General features: G+C 46.7%; 1 protein-coding gene and 1 non-coding gene across 5 annotated transcripts in view; both read right to left on the bottom strand.

Moving 5' to 3' along the window:
* The window catches only part of LARGE1 (LARGE xylosyl- and glucuronyltransferase 1), a 528,281-nt gene that overhangs the window by 327,658 nt on the left and 181,644 nt on the right, over positions 1–18,979 (bottom strand). The window lies entirely within an intron of this gene.
* LOC144324427 (small nucleolar RNA SNORA76) lies at positions 17,561–17,698 on the bottom strand. The gene has a single exon (XR_013389945.1). It is a non-coding gene; the product is annotated as a small nucleolar RNA SNORA76 (small nucleolar RNA).

Raw genomic sequence — 18,979 nt, 5'->3', positions numbered from 1 at the left:
CGGGATCGAATGCCACGTCGGGCTCCCTGCATGGCAGCTGCTTCTCCCTCTGCCTGTGTCTCTGCCTCTGTCTCTGTGTCTGTCATGAATAAATAAATAAAGTCTTTAAAAACAAAAGAAAAAAAAAAAAGAGTCCAAATCCCCAGCATGTTGCATGGATTTGAACACAGACCTCTGGCTCCCAGAGCTGTGCTCCTTTTCTCCCTCCTTCCCCAGCCACATCACCTTGCTCTCTGGACCTTGCTCTCTGGACCTTGCTCTCAGCTGCAAGTTGAGAAAAGCAGCCTTGCTGGTCATGAAGCCTCCCCAAGCTGGTGAGCTGGGCTCTCCAGGATTTGTCTGCTTCTTCCCTTCTGATTGTTATGGACACACTAACTGGCCCCGTTCCACCTCCCCTAATTTTTCAGGCCCTCCCCCTCAACCTCCTTCAATGATTCCCACCCCACCCCCTATACTGGTCCTAGCTTTGCCAGGTTTTATGACTTTTCTGAGCACATATCCAAATGTAAAAACACTACATTAAGCACCAAGCCCTGGGTTTAGAGCTCCAAGCCAGTAAATTAAAAATTATAGTTCCCACAGTAACCATTTCTCTTCCTACCCTGCCCATATTTAGAACCGTGTGTTACTGTACAGGCTGACAAATTCACTGCCTTTAGTGTGTGTGTGTGTGTGTGTGTGTGTGTGTGTCTGGCTAAGTTATGAAGAATGCAAAAATTCCATCTCAGAACTTTTCTGACTTTGGGGAGATTAAATTCTCAGCCAGAGTCCTGCACAGGGATCTCCCCATCTGTGGTGCAGCTCCTCTGGCAGGAATAAATACAGAGCGCACCTCGGTGAATGCTTGAGGAGCCACGCTCCATCCTGTTCTGTGCTCCCAGGAATGGGAGGCCCTAGGCTAGCACGACTCCTGGTGCTCCTGCCACGCTGTGAGACGGGGGCTGACTTCCATCCCTGCTGAATTTGGCTTGGCAATATGAGGATGGATAAAAGCAGAGAGACAGGGACAGGCATGAAGCAGAGGGTGGGTGGAGACATTCGGGGAAATGCAGCAGAGACTACACTGGGGAGTCCACAGAGGAGGAAAGATCAAAAGAAAGAGGAAGGGGAGCTAGGCCAAATCCCCAGGATTTGAGAAGGGCATGAGAAATGTAAAAAGAAAGAAAAAAAAAAAAAACAGGACAATTAAAATGGACAGAAAATGATATGAATAAATAATCTTTTAAATATTCATAATGTGCATCTTTCACAATGCATGCTGAAGAACTTCCATCCAGAAACTGGAGACGACACAAAGAAATGGAAAGACATTCCATCCATGCCCACGGACTGGAAGAACAAATACTGTTCAAATGTCCATACTACCCAAAGCAATCTGCACATTCCATGCAGTCCCTACCAAAATATTAACAGCCTTTTTCACAGAATGAGGACAAACAATCCTAAAATCTGTACAGAACCACAAAGACCCCGAATTGCCCAAGCAATCTTGAAAAAAATCTTGAAAAAATGCCCAGGAAAGCTGGAGGCATTACAATTCCTGACGTTAAGTTATATTCAAAGCTTTAGTCATCAAAACAGTATGGCACTGGCACAGAGACACGGGATCGATGGACCAGAATAGAAAACCCAGAAATAATCCCACAATTAATATGGTCAATTAATCTTCCACAAAGCAGGAAAGAACATCCAATGGTGGCCTGGGAGTAGCAGGAACCCCCAGTCACAGCACCTGTAGCGATGTTGGCCCGTAGGGGGCGCCAGCGGGGAGGGTCTGCAAGACTTCCAGGCATCAATGCAGTTGGCACTCAGCCTGCACCTCCTGGAGGAAGTCTGGACACTCTCAGGAGCTGAGCTCTGCTGCTTTCTCCTCTTGGTGATCTACCATAGTTCCTGAAAGAAGGTCCCCACCTGTGGCCCCAATAAGCCCTGAAGGGTCCAAACCCTGAGACCACTCCAAGGGAACCAGCCTATGGTTTCTTTTTCTTTTCTTTTCTTTTCTTTTCTTTTCTTTCCTTTCCTTTCCTTTCCTTTCCTTTCCTTTCCTTTCCTTTCCTTTCCTTTCCTTTCCTTTCCTTTCCTTTTATTTATTTTTTGTTTTGAAGATATTTTACTTATTGATTTGACAGAGTGAGGAGAGAGCACAAGCAGGGGGAGTAGCAGAGGAGAGGAAGAAGCAGGCTCCCCACCAAGCAGGGAGCCCGAAGCAGTGGTACTCCATCCCAGAACCCTGGGATCATGACACAAGCCGAAGGCAGACACTTAACAGACTGAGCCACCCAGGTGTCCCCCAGCCTGTGGTTTCAAATCAAGTATTCTTTTCTAGAAAAAAACAGAGCACTTTCACAACATCACCAGACTCTCCTGCACCACCCAAGACATCAAGGAATCAGATCCCCTTACACAACCCTCCAAGCACTGTGATTAAGTCTGTAGCTGGCACCATCGAGACTGCATATAATCAAGAATTGTCACAGCCCACTGCACTCCCTTAACTGATTAACTGCCCTAAATTCCTTTAAAAATCTTTGGGCCAGGCAGAAACCTTGGAGTTGGCTTTTGGACAAGAGTCTGCCAGTCTTCTGAATAAAGCTCATACTCTTTTCCAGCCAAAAAAAAAAAATATATCCAATGGGAAAGGGACAGTCCCTTCAACAAATGATACTGGAAAAACTGGACAGCTACATGCAAAAGAATGAAACTGGACCACTTTCTTACACCATACATAAAAATAAATTCAAAATGGATTAAAGACCTAAATGTGAGACCAGAAACCATAAAAAATCCTAGAAGAGAACACAAGCAATAACTTCTTTGACATCAGATGTAGCAACTTTCTTCTAGATATTTCCCCTGAGGCAAGAGAAACATAAGCAAAAATAAACTACTGGGACTACATCAAAATAAAAAGCTTCTGCACAGAGAAAGAAACAACCAATAAAACTGAAAGGCAACCTATGGAATGAGAAAAGGTACTCACAAATAACATAAACTGACAAAAGGTTAGTATCCAAAATAAGTAAAGAACTTATAAAACTCAACACCCCCCCCCAAAAAAAATCAAATTAAAAAAATGGGCAGAAGACAGTACAGACATTTCTCTGAAGACAACACCCTGAAGGCGAATGGACACATGAAAAGATGCTCAACATCACTCATCATCAAGGAAATGCAAACCAAAACTATAATTCGATATATCCCCTCGCATCTGTCACAATGGCTAAAATCAACACCACAAGAAACAATAAGTGTTGGTAAGAATGTGGACAAAAAGGAACCTTGTTCTTGCACTGTTAGTGAGAATGCAAACTGGTGCAGCTGCTCTGGAAAACAGTACCATAGGTTCCTCAAAAAACTAAAAATAGAGCTACCCTATGATCCAGCAATCATACTACCGGGTATTTACCCAAAGGATGCAAAAACAGTAAGTCAGAGGGATGCATCCACACATCCTTATGTTTATAGCAGCATTATTTACAATACCCAAGATATGGAAGCAGCTCAAGTGTCTATTGATTGATAAATGAATAAAGAAGATGTGGTACATATACACAATGGAATACTATTCAGCCATTAAAAAGAATGAAATGAGTCAAAGGAAGACAAATACCATATGATGTCAGTCATATGTGGAATTTAAGAAACAAAACAAGCAAAGATGGAAAAGAGAGAGAGAGAGAGATCAAGAAATAGACTCTTAACTAATGGAGAACAAAAAGATGGTTACCAGAGGGGAGGTGGAGGGGGATGGGGATGAAGGAGTGCACTTGTGATGAGCACTGGGTACTGTATGGAAGTGCTGGATCATTATATTGTTTGCCTGAAACTAATATAACACTGTATGTTAACTAACTGAAATTAAAAACTTAAAAAAATGTAACTTTCATCCACAGATGTCAAATGTTAGTTCCTCATTTCCCCATGTTCTAAAAGCTTCCATGGGTAATGTTGCCACGGTGTGAAGGGTGGAGCCAGGCAGGCTGGGTGCAAACACTGGTTTCACCATATAAGAGTTGTGTGACTATCAGTGAGCTGGCTCATCTCTCCAGTCCTGGCTTCCACAGTTGTGACCTGAAGACCACAGTCCTATCTCGTGGGTAGTCCTGAGGACCAAGCGTACACATGTAGAATCAGCAGCTGATACACAGCTGTCAGGGCTATACAAGTTCTAAGCGAGCACAGTCATTACCTAGATCTCCCAACAACCCCAGATATGCGGATCTGCATCCCCAGTTAACCCTTGAAGGCGCCGGTGCCTGAGCTCCCACACATACTCCACAGGAGGCAGGATTCTAACAGGCTCCATGCTTTTTCTAGAGACCACAGGAAAAGAAAGGAGCAAAGGAGAGCAGAGAAAAGAGGAAGGTAAGGAATGAGAAGCACCCTTTCCCCTTCAGATCACAGTGGACTGGGGTGAGAAGGCAAAGAGACCAAAGAGAAAACAACAGAAAGGAAAAACATCCTAGGACCTTCCTGGCAAAGGGAACCAAGTTTGAGGTCAGTTTTTGGACCATCTCTGTCTGGCATAGTGGGGTCTCCTCTAGCCAACAAGGCCAGCCTTGGGAGGGACATCCCACATGGCCACCTCCCCACAGTCCCATTTGGCCTCTTCTCCTACACAGCATCCAACTATTCAAGACTCTCCTGGACTCTCCCTGTATCACAAAGCCACAGCCACTGCACAGAACAGAGCTCACGGGGACCTGTTTGGAAGCCCCTCCACAAGTGCTGAGCCCAGGCTGAGTGCACAGCCCTGGCAATTGCTGGAAGCATCCTCTGGCTTGAGAACGCAATACTTGTGCTCCGGACAATACTGAAGGGAAACACAGAAACCCCACAAAGGCTCTGTGACATTGTTTTCCACAGTTCAGCCACATATTCTAAGCAGGTGTGTAGGCAGCCACAACTGCAAAATGTGAATCCAGTTGGTATTTGGAGAGACAGAGGGAGGGAGGGAGGAGGGAGAAGAGGTTGCTGGTGGGGAAGAGTGGCTTCCCCATTTTCTAGAAGAAGAGGGGAAAGGGGATGAAAATTGGATTTGTTGTTGCTCTACCATCACAAACCATGCACGTGACATTGGTCATGGAGAGAATCAGCTGAGCATTGGATGTGGCAGTACGGGTGGACTTGTTTCTCACCAGCAAATACTGACTGCACGATAAGAAAGCTTGTGAGCCCCACAGTGGAATATGGCTCTTCACGGGCCAGGAGGAAGCAAGTCAGCAAGCAAGCAAAACATGTACCTCTCTGCTCACATCCACAAATCTCCATACAGACTTGGACATTAAAATTGACCAAGCCCCAACAATCTCCTAGAACTTTCCAGTGTGTCCAGCCCATCATGGTGGCTCTCTCCCAAGTGTTTGCAAAGGCCATGACTATTCCTACTTTCTGGGCCAGTCCCTTAAATGGTTCAGACATGCAGACAATGAGAGACCCCTAAGGAATCAGGAAGAGCTACAGACTCAAAGGGTGACCCCACTCTTCTCTAGGCAACCCTAAGGACGCTGAGGGGACCAGGTCTCTTTCCCACTCCACACTCATATCTGTAACTTACCATTAAAAAAAATTATTTATTTATTCATGACAGAGAGAGAGAGAGAGAGAGAGAGAGAGAGAGAGAGAAAGGCAGAGACATAGGTGGAGGAAGAAGTAGGCTCCATGCAGGGAGCCCGATGTGGGACTCGATCCCGGGACCCAGGATCACGCCCTGGGCCGAAGGCATGTCCCAAGCCACTGAGACACCCAGGCATCCCTGTAACTTACCTTAAAAGGCAAGCTTCTCCCTTGTTATTTCAATAACTCATTCCTGAAAGTAAAATGTTTTGTTCCCAAAAAGCTAACATGGAACAAGTTTCCCATGATTTTAAATAAGATACATTATAATTAAAATTATAAATTAAAATGATAATTAAAACTTATAATGCACTACACGTTAACCCGACTCCCTCCTTCCCTCCCACTCAATTCCCTAAAATGAAACGAAGTCATCATAAATATAAAACAACTGTATAGAAGTGACACATTCTCTCGTAAGGATGTGAAATACTTAAAAATGTTGCCTCCTGATCAGGAAACGACTCATGCAGCTGTCAGCAAACAGTTGCTGTGCATACAGCAGAGTGACCTTTCATAGTACCAGCAACACCCAAGACCCACATCCCCACCTTGTTGAGGCTTACAGGCTTCTAAAAGCTCTAGAAAGGATTCTAATTTTCTGCCTGTTGTGTCTGGTCTATAACAATGCCTATCATAATACATTATTTTGTTGAAAGTGTTATATTGGTGTTTGCAATGTAAATATACATTTTCCTAAGTAAATACCACCCCAAAGGTGTAGTGTCATGTACGTTCTATGAAGTTTAAGTATTAGAAAAAGCACAAGAGGCAGCAGCCTTATCTACAATCACCAAAAGACGAAAAAAATCCCAACGGTGTCAACAGATGAAGGGATAAACAAAATGCGCTACACGTACATCTAACGGAATGTTATTCAGATTTAAAAAGGAAATTCTGACACATGTTACAACACAGACAAACCTTAAAGATGTTCTGCCAAGTAAAATAAGCCAGTCACGTAAGGACAAACATTGTATGATCCCACATATAGGAGGTACGCAGAATGGGCATTCATAGAAACAAAGTAGAATAGAAGTTGACAGGCGCTGGGGGAGCAGGAAACGGGGTGTCATTGGTTGATGAGCATAGAGTTTCTATTTAAGATGATAAAGCACAGGGGATCCCTGGGTGGCTCAGCGGTTTAGCGCCTGCCTTCGGCCCGGAACATGATCCTGGAGTCCCAGGATCGAGTCCCACATTGGGCTCCCTGCATGGAGCTTGCTTCTCCCTCTGCCTGAATCTCTGCCTCTCTCTGTGTGTGTGTCTCTCATGAATTAAAAAAAAAAAAATCTTATAAAAAAAAAAAAGATGATAAAGCACTACTGGAAGTGGATGGTGGTGATGGTTACCCAAAATCATGAATGTACTTCATGCCATGAAAGTAAAAGTGAAGTGGTAAGTTTCATGTTTATTTCACGATAATTAAACAAACAAGATGCACTCTACTGGAACTCAACCCAGAATTCTCCCAGAAGCATGAAGTAGGGTGGAGATCTAGTGAATTCTGGAATGGGGTTTTTCTTGGTGACATAGTGGCTTCTTAAATGGCAGGTGGAATTTTAGGAAAGGCTCTCATGAGTGAAATGTTTTCAAGAAATGTGGACAGGCTAAAGCATTTTAGAGATTCTCTCCACCTTTCCATAAACAGACACCAAATCTAGAGAAAGAGCCTATCCTCAGCAATGGCAGCTTAGGGGTGATCCCTAAGCACTCTGGTTTCCAGCCACCGTTCGGAAAGACTGCTATCTGCCTGACGCCAGCTACCACCACAACAGCACGATCCCTGCCACGTTGCCACACCTGCCTCTTGTGATCCTCTCTGTAAGAGGGTAGCCAGAGCATCTGAAAGGACAGAGGACAGACACATCATTGGTATTTTTAAAGATGCTTGAATCACTGGGTGCATATTAACTAATGAATGTAGGGAGGTTGAAGATAACCCTTGTCCAACTCAAACTTTTTGGCCACTACTATTACCTACAAAATCAGCTATAATTTTTAAACGACCAAATTGAGTTCTGTAAATTCATACACACACAAAATAAATAAATAAATAAAATAGCATTAGGTAGTTCCTCCTACCCTTGCCAGGGTCTCTTTTAACTACAAAAGTTTGCACTTACCCTCAGCACAGAAATGCCTGGCGCAGTCTTTGTATGGCTGACACGGACTTCAGGACTATCATTACAGAGTAAGAGAAACAGGCTACGTACCTACTTACTGAGCCTCTTCTGTGGATGGGTGGACCCAGGCTACATCTTCAATCCCAGTTACTTCAGTCACCTAAATTATGAGTCCTTTGTACTATGCTGTTCAGCAAAAATCATCTCATGCCATAAAGTACTGCCAGGCAGCTGGAGTGACTTTCTCAACAACCAACTGCTGCCTGATGTAGGAAAGGAAGGGACCATATATCCTATCGATTTTCTGATTTTTTTTTTTTTTTTACGTTTCCTTATGAAATTTTCAAACACACCATAAAGGTGAAAGAATTTTACAGGGGACATGTATATCCCCATATCTACATTCTATGTTAACATCTTATGCCATGCTTGCTCTATCCTATCTATCTATCTATCTATCTATCTATCTATCTATCTATCTATCCATCAACCCATCATTTTAAAAAAATGCATTTCAAAACAGCAAGTTAGTCACCAGCACATTATTCCCTAGGCACTAGAGTACAGACACATTAAGTTCAATAATGTTTTTTTTTTTTTGAGGAAAAAAAGCACATTATAATGAAATGCATGGGGTGAGTTCTGACAACTGCATACATTTGTAAAACCCAACACCTCTCAAGACACAAAGTAGAGTGATGGAAAATAATGTACTCAAACCCCTTCCTAGTCAATCTCTGCCTGCACTCCTCAAAGGCAATCATTTTCCTGATTTATTCCCATTATAAGGAGGTACATCTATTAGGAATCATGAGCATACACTTTGGGCTAAGCCTTCTTTCATAGCATAACATTTCTGTGATTCATTCATGTTGCTAAGCATTCCAGTTGTCGGTTTTGTTCTATTCAATGAGCGACAAGTCACTGCATTATTACAATCTATCTTTATATTATTCATGATCTTATCAATGAACATGAGTCATCTTCCATTTTGGCAATAACCACAACTGAACCTGAAGGGTCAGAGGGTGTTTGTTTAGCTTGAGAAGAAATTTCCAGACTTCTTCTCAAAATGGATGAACCATTTTATACTGCCACCAATGATGTAGGGGAATTACATTGTGCCACATCCTTGCCAACATTTGATGGTCTTTTTCATTTTAGCCATTCTAGTAAGCTTGTGATGGCATCTCATGGGTTTTTTTTCCTTGCCTCAAACAGTTTTTAGAATTCCATTTTGATTTGCTTGTGGTGGTGTTAGTGTACTTCTTTGGCCTTTTTATTTTTATTTTTTTAAAGATTTTATTTATTTAGTCATGAGAAACACAGAGAGTGAGAAGTAGAGACACAGGCAGAGGGAGAAGCAGGCTCCATGCAGGGAGCCCAATGCAGGACTCGATCCTGGGACTCCAGGATCATGTCCTGGTCAAAGGCTGGTGCTAAACTGCTGAGCCACCCAGGGATCCCCTTCTTTGGCCTTTTTGTTGTTGTTGTTGTTGTTTTTTCTTTGGCCTTTTTAATGGTTTCTCTAAATATTCTGTTATACCTGCATAATTTATCAAATTATCAAATTTTATATTCTCCTAGGGCCAACATATCCTGGTTTGAGTGCAGTATGGAAACCTTACCTCCGCCGTTTGCATCCTTTTGCCCACTCACAGTTACAATAGGATTGTCTTAAGTATTTCCTCTAAATACACCAAGAGCCACATCAGACACTTTCTAAGCTCTTTTATACCTATTAACTCCTGTCTAACTCCTGGACATCCATTGTGAAACTTGGTTTCCACCATGTAGACACGACCCTGGGAGACTGGAAAGGCACGAGCGCACGTCGGGAGATGGGGCAGCTCTGCTAATGCTTCTACTCTTTTCTGGCAAGCATAAGCAAGGAACGTTCGTTTCTTCCCAAGGCATCTGTGATTAGATCTGAGTCCAGTCCCAAGCATCATGAGTATCAAGAAAACATGACACCTGTGCTGCTGACACGGACCCCAGCACGCAGGGTGTGGTCTGCAAGCGGCAGGGGTCCGGTGGCTCCTTAACTGCAGCCTCCCTGGTGGTCTGCTTCCTCTCCTCACAGCTCAGCTTAGAGCCCGTGCGTCTAGCTTCTCCTGGAATTCTGCACCCAATAACGGCCGTAGATCCTTTCTGCTTAAATTCACGTATTCTCTTGTCCATAACTGAACTCTAATAGGTAGAGTCCCATGGCTAATTACTGGCAGAGCTGAGATCAAAACCCTGATCTCTGTCCTTTCTTCTGGAATGTGCTGCCAGAGTCTCTCTCTGGTGCTATGTTCTTCAAAGAAGAAAGAGTTGAAAGTCCTGTATTCTATTTTGAGAACATGCCCTGGGAATGAAATATTTGTATTGCTTTCTCATCGTCTCCTTTGCCCACCTTCCCACACATGCAGTCACCTCCACCCGGGTTGGTTAGACCTCTCTGCTCATGAACCAGCCACCGTGGGCACTTCCTAGGCCACACAGGGTGACGGCGATGAGCCTGCTTTTCTGCTGTGGAACAGCTACTCACTACTGGAGCTCAATCAATCAAGACATTTGTTTCTTAAAAGATGAAACAGAGAGAGGTATAGTCCGCAGTGGCTTCTCATATTTACCTGCATGTGGACAAACCCCAGACTTTGAGCTCAAAGATCTAGAAATTTCAGCTCAGCAACATCCCAGCTGCCATTGCTCCAGCATAGCTGGCTTCCTTGCTGTGGTCAACATATATTTGGTCCCTAGTTCCTGGAGCAGAGCTCCTAAAATCTCTTGGAATCTCTTAACATCCCAGAGTGTCCTCTGTATGCTAACGAGAGGACTGGTGGCTGGGGACCCCTAGATAGCTTCGGGCTGGGTACTGGTCACCAGAAAGAGCACAGCACAATTAGAGGGTTGGAACTTTCAGGCCCAGTCCATTCCCAATCTCCAGGGAGGGAAGAAGGGCTGAAGGTTGAATTAATCCCCAACAGCCAATGATTTCATCAGGCATGCCTCTGTAACGGAGCCTCCAAAAAAAAAAAAAAATCACCTCAATGACAGGGTTCAGACACCTGCCAGGGTTGTTGAACACTTCAAGGTCCTGGGAGGGCAGCATGCCTGGGTCGGGCACATGCACAACCTTTGTTCCCTCCATACACCTTGCCTTATGCAGCTCTTCCGTTTAGGCTTTTTTTTTTTTTTTTCAAAATAAAACAGTGATGGTAAGTAAAGCAGTTTTCTGAGGTCCGGAATGGGGTGTGAGAACCTCCAAATTTAAGCTGGTTGGTCAAAAGTATAAGCAGCAACCTGGGCCTTGTGACTAGAGTATGAAGTAGGAACAGTCTTACGGGACAGAGCCCTTGCCCTCTAGGGTCTGGACTAACTCTGGATAGTGAGTGTCAAATGGAATTGTAGGATATCTAGTTGTCTGGAGATGGAAAACTGGTGAGGGGAAAGAAAAAAAAAAAAAAACAGAAAACAAGCATTTGAGGTCAGAAGTGTTGTAGAAGAAAAACAAACTGGGATGCCTGGGTGGCTCAGAGGTTTGGCGCCTGTCTTTAGCCCAGGGCGTGATCCTGGAGACTTGGGATGGAGTCCCATGTCGGGCTCCCTGCGTGGAGCCTGCTTCTCTCTCTCTCTCATTAATAAATAAATAAAAATCTTAAAAGAAAAACAAACCTGCAGACTTCCTATTCCTCAAATAAGACACACACATTCCTGCTACAGGACTTTTACACTTAAAATTCCCTTTGGTTCAAATCTATATCCTTCCAATATCTGTATAGCATGTACCTTCACCTCACTCTAGTGTCTACTCAAAAGCCTTCCCTAACAGCCAGCATACCCCCAACTTACTACTCTCATGGCACTTAAGTGATTCAATCTTACAGATCTATTTCTTGACTATTCCCCCAGAAAATCTTCCACTTCAGTATTCCCAGGGCCTACAATAGTGACTGCCACAGAGGAGAAGCTCAATAATAGTTGAGTGAATGAATGCCTGTTTGCATGCTTAGGGCAGACCCAAGGTCCTCATCTATAAAAGAGGTCACGATGTTGATCTTGGGCAACCGTCACAAATACTAACAGACCAGTTATGTGAAAAGCCATAGACTGTGAAAAACTGTGCCTAGCATGTGAACATTAAAAAAAAATTCTATGGAGTCTAAGACCAAGTATTTTGCACATTCTAACATCGTTGACATCAAGAAGCCTCCAGTGGTAACAGGACCACAGAACAGTGGTATAACATGGCTGCCATTGCTAGAACATTCACAGAACTTGCAAAATGGGTGTCACTGGCTTTGGTAAAAATCCTGGAGACCTGGGATCCCTGGATGGCTCAGCGGTTTGGCACCTGCCTTTGGCCCAGGGCATGATCCTGGAGTCCTGGGATCAAGTCCTACATCAGTCTCCCTGCCTGGAGCCTGCTTCTCCCTCTGCCTGTGTCTCTGTGCTCTGTCTCCCATGAATAAATAAATAAAACCTCAAAAAAAAAAAAAAAATCCGGGCAGCCCGGGTGGCTCAGCAGTTTAGCACCTGCCTTCAGCGCAGGGCATGATCCTGGAGTCCCAGGATCGAGTCCCGCGTCACACTCCCTGCATGGAGCCTGCTTCTCCCTCTGCCTGTGTCTCTGCCCACCCCCCCCAATCTCTGTCTCTCATGAATAAATAAAATCTTAAAAAAAAAATCCTGGAGACCATGGAAGAGGGCGGTCTTTCAATTCTATGAACCAAAGGGTTGTGGGAAGGGGCAGGAGGAGGTGGAGAATGAGATGTGCTACTAACATTCCTGAAAGAGAAGCCAGGAGTGGGCTAGCTCGACAGAGCTGCAAAGTGGGCACAGGTGCCGTCTCTGGGGCATTCATAGGAAATCTGATGCTCACAAAGGTGAGGGAGAAGACACAATGCAGCAAAACAGAGACGGCAATGACAAGGAGCCAAGAAAGCATGCTGAAGAGTGAGACTCAACGTAAAGAAGCTTTAGGAACACCAGAACCAACATATTTGCCAATACTTTCCTTTATATGTAGGCATAGCAGTAAAATATGATAAAAACCCATCTAATTAGGTCTAAAAGGGCCCTTTCAGTAAGTACAAAAGAAAGATTGAGCAGGATAAGAAAGCATTGTGTCGCAGTTTAATTAAAAGCCTTTTTTAATTTCTTGGCTTTATATAAAGTAACAGTGCATCTTACAATTGGCAGCATCTAGGTTTAGATGAAACAGAATTAGTTTGAGGAAAAAAATTAGGAAACAAGGCTCCGAAGCACCCCTGACCCCAAATATTTCTCTGCTGGTTTATCCCTGGGCTTATTTTCTCTGTATTTAATGCCCAGGTCCTACTGCCAGGCCTGATTTACAAGGCAGGTTCCCCTGGGGGAAAGCAGCAAATCTGTGTTTCTCAAGGACAGTGGTTCTCAAAGGGTTGTCCCAGGACCAGCAGCATCAGCGTCATCTGGGAACTAGTTGGAAATGCACATCCTTAGCCCCCACTTCTCCACCAAAGACCTACTAAATCAGAAACGGGGTAAGGGGGAGGCTGGTATAATACACCCTCCAGCTGATTCTGATTCATACTAGAGTTTGAAAAGCACTGCTCTAAGAAAAACACGCAGTGCCATCAGCTTGAGCACTCAAGCTTAACTACTCATGCAAGTTGAACTAAAATGTCCTAGGAATGCGTTGTGCACCAGGCACTGTGCTGGGAGTTGAATGTGCCTCACATCCTAAAGAGGTACACGTGCAAATGACTAAGTAAAACACAAAACAGAATGAGGTGATGGCTCACAGAGATGCTTAGCACCACGCTCTGTTCAGATGATGGAGGATAAATTCTGATTCAGGAGTCCTGGTGGGCTTCTCGGAGGAGGTGGCAGTGGAGCTGACCTTTCTAAGGGAAGAAGGTTTGGACAGGTTTTCTAGGACAAGGAGAATGACACTCACCCTAAGGAACCAGGATACACAAGGGGCACAAGAAGAGTCACAGTCCTGTGAACCTAAGGGGCCGTGACTCTGCAACACACTTTAAGAACTTGATTCTTTCAACAGACACCCCTCGCCCTTTGAGTCCTCGTCATGGATCCTGCTTGTGGCAAGGACTGCCACGTTGCCACCCCACGTCCATTCACCCTTTCCTGCTCAGGAACAGAACCCTGCTTACATCCAGGAGAGCAAAGCAGCCGGAGAAAACACTCGCTCCCACGGCCTCTACAGAGCTGAGTGTGGCGCTGGGACTTCGGGGAGGCCACTGACGGGCAGTTTGCCGGGGGCCACGTGTGCCCAGCCTGGCAGCCTGTCTCCGGTCCCTTCTTGGCTGCCGGCCTACGGGGAGGACAGTGCCGCTCCAGCACCACGTCGGACGCTGAGGTCCTCGACCTTCCGCTGAGGATGGCAAAGCCGAAATCGAGTGTCCCAAGAAGGGAAGGATGCCATCAAACCATGCACCAACCTACTGCCAACGTCCTGACTGCGTGCATGTGGGAGAGAAATCAACCTCCCTCTGGGTTAAGCCACTGTTACTGGGGACGGTTGTCACATGCTGTGGCGCCTCACTGTCCCCAGTTCACCACTATTTCCACCAGCCTCCTCTTGATCTGCAGCACTCGGGGTTCCTCCTCCTCCTTCATGGGACCCCTTTGCCCCAAGCCCCCATCCGCTTCTCCATCTGCTGCCACGCTTCTTGAGAACGTTATCACAGAACCGTCCGACCCTTTCGCCAGACAGCACCAGGCGGGGCTCATTTCCAAGTATGCTCACCCAGCCCACTCCCCCACACACCTGCACCCCCGCAGTGTGGCCCAGGTACGCCCCACATCTGCATCACCTGGGAGCTGGTCAGAGAAACCGACTCTGAGGCCCACCTGAGGCTTACGACCAGGAGATGTGTATGCCCGTGACAGCTAGAGAGGCACTCTTGTCAACGTCCTCCTTCTCACCTCTGATCTGAGGTGAGATCATCTGACCGCAGAGTGGGAAATACATTCTTCAGCACCTGTTCCTGCCCTCCCAGGTCTCACGGAGTCACCCCTTCCTACAACTTTCAAAGCAACCTACACTACCCTGAATTGCTTGCTACTCACTCTTCCCTGAACGAAATAATTACTTTCACACTTCCCTGCTTTTGTTTTCATTATTCCCTCTGCCTGGACTGCCCTTCAAGCCCCAGACGCCCTGCAGATCTCCCACTTAACCTTTGAGTGCACTGGCAGCTCAGATGTCACCTCCAGACCATGAGCATTTTGGGGGAGAAGGGACTGGGCTGGGCCTTCTCTGTCACGGAGGTGGACAACAGGGAGCTCTGGAGCCCATGTCACTTCCTAGAGTGTAATCTTGAACACAAAATGCAACCTCTCTCTGCCTCAGTTTCTTCACCTGTAAAACTCAGGACCCATGTTTCACAAGGGAGTTCCAAGAAGCCAAGGACGTGGTAAAATTAAAGCACCTGAAACAATGTGTGGCACATAGTACCCATTTCATAAACACTAGGCACTAATTCTTCATACCAAGACCTAGCGTGGGAATGGACACACCTGGTGGGCGCTCCACATACATTCACAGACTCTAACTTGCAGTTTCTGGATTGGCTTCCATGCCTTAGTTCTTCCTGGGCTCATGAGTCCACCCCACCCACTCTTCTCCACAGCCCAGCGAAAAGCCGGAATCCAGCCCCCAACAGGGACATTATTTAGATGAAAGAACATTTTCCGCAGCCATCCCAGCCCTCAGAGCCTCGCCAAGAAATAGAAAAGAAAAGCAATATAAATGTTAATAGGAAATTGTCTATTCGCTTTTACTGAGGCTAATCTACTGCAGCCCAACAAAGAGGGAAATAGACAGCTGAAGGGACAGGAAAACATGGGACCTTGACATGCTGAGGCCCAAGGGACTGCAGTTCCCAAGAGGAAATGCATTCCAGGCCAACGAGGCTGTGTGGAAATCGGGACAAAGGGCTTCTCCCTTTGGATGTCTCCAGGGTGGGCAGCATGGGTCCCACCCTGGCCCCCGCTTTTTGGGCATCCATCATCCTGTGTCCATGAAGTACAGTCACTGGTCCACAGGGTAGGGACAAGGAAGGCGATGACAATGCAATCCCTGTCCCCAAGGACAGGCAGGCAAATAAACCTACATCATCATACAGCATGGAAGTGCTATTCAGGGCACAGGATCAAGGCATCAGGCGAGCAGCAGAGGCACCTTACCAGCTCAACGGGGCAGGGGATGGAAGAGATCCAACGAAGTCCCCTCACAGAGAAAACCCAGGGACTAGGTTCTGGAGGGTGAATAGGGAGGAGTCTCATCCAGGCAGCAGGAAGAGGTGTCCCAGGCAGCAAGAACACTAGGTCCAGGGACCAAGGAAATACACTGGGTCAAGCTAAATATCGGTCCCCCAAAGATGCCCAAGGCTAATCCCGAGGCTGCCAGGGATGCTACAATAGAAGTCCAAAGAGTCTCTGCAGGTATGATTAACGAGCTTTGAGGCGGGAAGATTATCCTGCATTACCTCCTGGGCCCAATGCCATCACAAGATCTTTACGAGCCAGGCAGGAACCGCTGGCATCAGAGGACGAGTCAGCGTGCCACCGAGACAGAGATGGGAGCAACACACTTTGCAGGGAAAGGAACGGGTCACAAGCCAAGGAATGCAAGCAACCACTTGAAGCCAAGAAAAAGCCAAGAAACGGATAGTCCCTCAGAGCCCTCAGACGGAACCAGCCCTGCCTGCTGTCACTTGGACTTCAGCCCAGAGGGACTGGTGCTGGACATGTGACCTCCAGGGGTATGTAAGAATCCATTTGTGGTGCTCCAGGAATTCCCTACAGGAGCCCTGGGAAATCAATACACATATGCCGTGGGAGGTGCATCCTCAGGAATGCTAAACTAAAGTGACCCAGAAACGAAACTGAGGTAGGGGACAGCCAGGGGCCCAACCACGAACGGATCTGTGCACCAGGCTGAGTTTCCATTCTATCCTCAACGTGGAGCTGCTGCTAACGGATATTAAGCAGAGGGATGATATAATAAGATTGCCCGTGCTAAAGCACTGAATCGTCACATTTTTAGATCTTAAATCTCAGGAATTACCACATGTCTAATTCTCCATTTTATGGACTCATTTCTTTTACCATGGACTGTAATGACATTATGAAAAGAAGGAATAACCTACTGGAATATGTCACTCTATTACCGGCCCCCCAAAGGCCATGCTAATGTTTCTGAAAACACACACCTGTACTGGTGGGCTGTAATCAGGTAGGAGTGTGCAGGTGCAGACACACAGCTGGACAGGACTGGGCCTTGAGAGTTCCCACCCTCATCTGCTCCTGCAAAATCCTGGATGAATGGATGATTGCCCTGTGCCTAAAAAGACCCCATTCAAATGCTCCCTCCCTATCCCCGCGCCTGAGCCTCCAGAATGGGGAAGGCAACCAATGTATATTGAATGCCCACTCGGGGCCAAAAGCTTTGTGAACATTTCCTTTGCTGAGACACCCCCACCCCACGATCCTCTGAAGAAGAACACTTATCACCCTTTTGGGCTGCACCCTAAGTGCCAGGGTGGCCCTGAGTCTCCAGTGACTGAGTGCCATTCCCCGGGCACTGCTGTCACAAGGCACAGGGCCCATCAGAGAGAGCCAGGCAGAGGAGCTAATCCATTTCCCCATGCGCCATCCGCCCCCCAATCTCTGCAAGTCTCTGCCTGCACACGGAGAGGCCTCTAAATGTAAAATTGCAGCCAGCCTCCAGGCTCTGCACCCTTCCCACCCACTGCGCGTGTGTAGCACATCCCTCACCCACATATACCTCTTCGGGGCCTCCATCAGCTGCGCCCTTTGCCGAATGTCACTCGCTGCCAAAGGGATTGCTTAGGTGGCATGTAAGCAGCCCCGGATCTGAACAAGCTGGGTTTGCTCTGGCACCGCCACCAGCTCCCTGAGGCCACGGGCCAGGCACCACAGGGGTTCCAAGGCAGCGCCTGGGCAGCCACCAAAGCAGCGGACCCCCAGAGAAGGGGGCCCCGCAGGCTGCGGAACCCATTCCAAACAATCCCTGGTCCTCTCTCGGCTTCAGTTAAAACACTGGTTCGTTGACTTCACCACGTGGAGAGCCCACAAATTGAAAGCCAGGCGTGCTTTGCACACTTCCGACCCCCTCCCCGGCCCCGGAGGGCTCCCGGCGTGGCGTTAAGGCACCACAGAGGGCGGACAAAGAGTCGGGCACGTGCCGAGTTTTCAATTTGGAGCTATTTTAAACAGCACTGCTAGGAACCGCTCTGACAGGCTCCACTCTTCCCTGCTCCCCCTTTTCTTTTAGGATCTATATTTGGGGACGGTACATTCCTAAGAATAGAATCACTGAGTTAAAGGGTAAAAGCACAATTTATAGTTCTTATGGCGAACTCGCGTCTTACTCTCCCGAGAGCACCGCTGGCATCGCCAGCCACTCAGATCCAGCAGCTGATGGGCCCTGCCTTAATTCCACGCGGGGCTGGCCACCTCCCCTCCCGAGCTCTCATTTCAACAGCGCACAGTGCTCAGTTCGCCCCATTTGGTTGATGAGAATAGTGAGGTTGTGTCAAGTGAAGCAACCTGCCCCAACACATCCTTACAATTTTGAGTGCTTTTGAGACAGGGCCGGGAGAAGATTCTGAGTCCCTGAATCCCCCAGTTCTGCTGCGTCTGCTGAATTATTCAGATCTTTGAGTTATCCCACACTGCTATAACAGCTTTTCCTTATTAAGGCAACCAGAGACCAGGAACTAGACTGGGTACTTCTTTGTTATGTAAACCAGCACATCTACCCAAGCCCACTGGCAGGGAGTCCATTGAAATCTGAGCAAGGCATTAATAGGCCCAGTTTATAGAAGACAGGAAAGTGACTTCCCTCAACAGTTCCACAAATGATAAACCTACCCATCAAATGGATTTGAACACAGCACTGTCTCCAAACCCTAAGCATTTCATTCCAAGGCTAGACTGCCCCGAAGAGTTACTACCCCCAGATGGGTGCCAAGGAAGTTGGTTTCTAAAGATGGTGGTGAGAAAAATCAGCATTCCTTTTGGGTTCATCTTCCCTGGGATGTGCTGGCTGTGTAGTTTGATGAGTGCTGTGTTTACTTCAATGCCGTCCGCCTAGCTGCATACAAATGCCTGTCCTCTTCTGAGGGCTGCTTCCCCACTACACGAACAAGGATCACAAGGATCAGGCCACGTCCCCACACAGGCCTCCAGTGGTCCCTCTAATGACTGAGAGGGGG

This window comes from Canis aureus, chromosome 11 (genome assembly GCF_053574225.1).
Source record: "Canis aureus isolate CA01 chromosome 11, VMU_Caureus_v.1.0, whole genome shotgun sequence".
Taxonomy (NCBI): Eukaryota; Metazoa; Chordata; class Mammalia; order Carnivora; family Canidae; genus Canis; species Canis aureus.
The sequence above is the reverse complement of the archived record's forward strand: the minus strand, read 5'-3'. Positions and strand labels throughout refer to the sequence as shown.